The sequence below is a fragment of the Dermacentor variabilis genome, chromosome 7, assembly GCF_050947875.1.
Source record: "Dermacentor variabilis isolate Ectoservices chromosome 7, ASM5094787v1, whole genome shotgun sequence".
NCBI lineage: Eukaryota > Metazoa > Arthropoda > Arachnida > Ixodida > Ixodidae > Dermacentor > Dermacentor variabilis.
Genome location: NC_134574.1, coordinates 61,935,161 through 61,938,865, shown reverse-complemented (window position 1 = coordinate 61,938,865; position 3,705 = coordinate 61,935,161). Strand labels below are relative to the sequence as shown.

The window sequence follows — 3,705 nt, the reverse complement described above, 5'->3', positions numbered from 1 at the left end:
TGCCCACTTTAGTCGACGAGACACCGACCGAGAAGACGCACGGAATTCTTCAAAAAGGCATAGAAAGTGCTTTAATTATAATTGCGAGCTTGGAGGCCTATGTTGGTGGCAATGTAAAGTTCTTTTTTTACATTAAAGCGGTTATTTCGATGATCACCACTTACAACACTATATGAAAGTTTTTTAGGGTTTTATAAGAAGAATTTGAGGAATCACGAAGTCTACGTTTATAGGAAATGTGGGGCCTGTTAGGTGTTAAGTGCCATAAATTCCAGAAATCTTATGAGGCAAATCAAAATTGCTAAGCCGTCGCTTTTGGCCCTTATACATGCATCATATAAAACGCTTAAAATTATTGTTCTTTTCTGTGGCCGGATGATAACTGGCAGAAATTTATTATTTTGAATGTACAAGGGCCAGTTCATAGGTGACGTGTGCCAAAATTTTCTGGTGTCAAGGACAATTGTCCGTTAAAAATTATTTTATCAATACCTTCACCCCATTTTTATATGTTAAATTACATACAGCACATCGTTGGTGCATGCCATTTTCCTCAGTTAACTGTGCTAAGCACGAAGCTTCTGTTTCATTCAAGTAGGAAGCATGTTGTGCAAAATGAATGCTTATTGTTTCGCCACTGAAGCCCAATACAACCTTTAATAATATATGGGGTTTTACTTGCCAAAACCACTTTCTGATTATGAGGCACGCCGTAGTGGAGGACTCCGGAAATTTTGACCACCTGGGGTTCTTTAACGTGCACCTAAATCTAAGTACACGGGTGTTTTCTCATTGCGCCCGCATCGAAATGCGGCCGCCGTGGCCGGGATTCGATCCCGCAACCTCGTGCTCAGCAGCCTAACACCATAGCCAGTGAGCAACCACGGCGGGTCAATACAACCTTTGTAGAAAGTTACCTATTCAAGCGTTGCAGAGTGTCATACTGCCGTTACTAGCTATATTTCTCAATGGTCGATAAGCAACTGCTGAACACGACAAGCTCAAAATCAGTGAAAATAGTGGGAAGGTGAAGTGTAATGTTTGGAAACTTTGCTATTCCTTCAATAAATAGAAGTTTTTCAAAGAATTACTGAACCCTCGTTTTCTTTTCATTCTTATGCGTCATACTACATTTTCAATTGGTTTCTTCAGTGTCCTCGGTCAACTAAACAATGTACATTGTTAATATTTCTTTACTATGCATGCAAGGGCCTCAAAAATGTATCACTATGTTTTAAGAGGGGCGGAAAATTTAGCCAGCAGCCAGGAAATACCTGCATATGCTACCAAGATCAAGCGCGGCCTCAATAAATCGACTATTATGAAAAATCTGTTACCGTAGGTAAATGGGTGAGTATCGCCTACATCTTTAGCAAAAACATATCAAATAAAATGTTTCCAAATGTCACGCCGCCATTCTCAGCTGTTTCCGAACGCGCGAAAAAAACTCCGCGTTCAACGGACATGATATTTAGTAGAAATGATTGTCATCGGAAGTGAAATGTGCCCGTATGGTTTACCGTTACTTGTTTAGTAAAGAGCGTTACAAATAATTCACGAATTTGGGCCCTTAAAATGTTTCTCTGCGTGATACAACATTTGCCCGCTCTTTCCTGTGAACTGAAGAGTGACCTTGTTTCTGGCTGGTAAAAGTAAGGCTCCGGTAATGCTCAGTCAAATTTCAAAGTGGGTGGGTCTACTGTGGCTTCAACAATAAATACGTATCCAGGCGCTCCCGAGCGTTATGAGTGTTTTACGGGTGGGCACAATATTGTCTATTTTGCTGACGGAACAACAAAAGCCGCTAGGAATAAATTTAGCGAAAATGGGGGCAACGCTATGGCAAATATTACTCCAGAGGTAAATACTTGTCATATAAATGCGGCACTTGCTTTAAGTTTGACCAAATGTTCGAAAGTTTCATATTGGCGTTATCAGCTATGATTTCCAATAGCGTGAGATAACCCTATATTGTGATAGGGGCATGTTTAGTTTAAACAGGTGTCATGTTCATTGGAATCTGTGAAGAAATTTTAATTATCCAGCTGAAAATAAAATCGTTATAAATAAATACTGGACTCTCATTTGTTTAGCTTTTTTACCATTAATCTCTTTATTTTGTACGTTTCTGCCATGTGCTTGATGATCTACAAGATGCACATTGTTTACATTTGTTTAAGTGTAGAGACACGTTATAGATACTATGTACACGAATTTAAAGCCTATGCACAATTTACAAGCCTTACCGGTAACTAATGTATGCAGGCTATCCAGAGAGTTACACGCGTTTTAGGAATACCACGTCCTCTAACATGCGTCCCGGGCGGAACTGTAACCTACAACAAGGTTACATGTAGTGAAAATCCGAAGGGGGGGATATTGCAGTCAGTAATATCGCAAATAAAAATCCGTGTTACTGAATTACTGCTGTTGTAAAATTTCTTTACTAAGCGCCTCAATGGATTTCTGCTCATAAAGAGGAATCATTTTTAAATCTGTGATTTATTTGCATACAAGGGAAATTCATATTGCAACTCCAGGATAAAAGACGTCTTCGCTCTAAACTGGGTTGTTATTCTGCAAGGTCTAAAAACTCTGCAGTTCTTATCTTTGTATCCTACTTAAGGGCCCTAAAGGAATTACATAAACACAGGGCGGCGGGAGCATATAGACATCCAAACATCAGACAATCGCAGAACAGGCAGTTTCAGAATAATCTGAGATTACAACAGTTATGGCAAAAAACTGAGATAAAAGAAAAACAGTTCTCTGAAAAAGTACATGTGCGTTCAAGATAAATAGAGAGGGTAAAACATCTGTTCTAGGCGAACATTAGAGGTATCAAATTTACATCACGTTATAATGAACAATAAAATTAAACGAAATAAACAATAAATGCAGAAATGTAGCATTAAACATGCTCTGAAGGTCTGTGCAGTGAATTATCTAGGAATGAGGCATGCAAATTGAGGTGAACTGAATAGATTACTTATCGCAGAATTCCTTTTGAAGTTTGTTTGAGATTCTATGCGATCGCCGAGGGCAATCGTCTGCACCATCTATCCGTCTAGGCGCATCGTCATGCCTACACAGCCGAGTCCAAATACCGTCAGGAAGTTCGGCAAGGCGCAGAACAACGTGCCCGCTACGGAGAAGGAGAAGAAGTGCCGCAGGAAGAAGAGCTTCTCCATCTACATGCACAAGGTGCTCAAGCAGGTTCACCCCGACACTGTAGTCTCCAGCAAGGCCACGTCCATCATTCATGGCAATGTGAGCGACATCTTCGAGTGTCCGACCGCGCAGTCACGGCATCTTCTAGCGTATCACCATTCACTACAAGAAAGGTTCCGCCATTACGATCCGGGAAATTCATACTGCCTTGTGTCTGCTGCTGCGTGCAGGGTGAGCTGGAACTGCAAGGCGTGGGCGTGCGGAACCAAGGTCGTCTCTAAATACACCATTTCCAAGTAAGGGGCCGAACACTCGTCCGCCCAGCCAACACTCGATGGCTGTTCTCAGAGCCGGAATCATATTTAAGAATTTCGTATATAAAGCAGTCTAGTGGTACCAACTGCCAATGAGTGGGTGTCTCAAATTTCTGTAGCGGCCGAGCACCAGGCCGGGAGCGCACTGGTACCTATTTTGATCGGTAGGTACCCGGTGGCGGCACTCGACTGCCTCCCACAGCAGTGACGGATGCTTAAC

General features: G+C 41.7%; 1 pseudogene; it reads left to right on the top strand.

The window, feature by feature from the left end:
* The first annotated feature begins 3,081 nt into the window (after positions 1 to 3,081).
* Positions 3,082 to 3,406, top strand: LOC142588666 (histone H2B-like; annotated as a pseudogene).
* Positions 3,407 to 3,705: the final 299 nt, after the last annotated feature.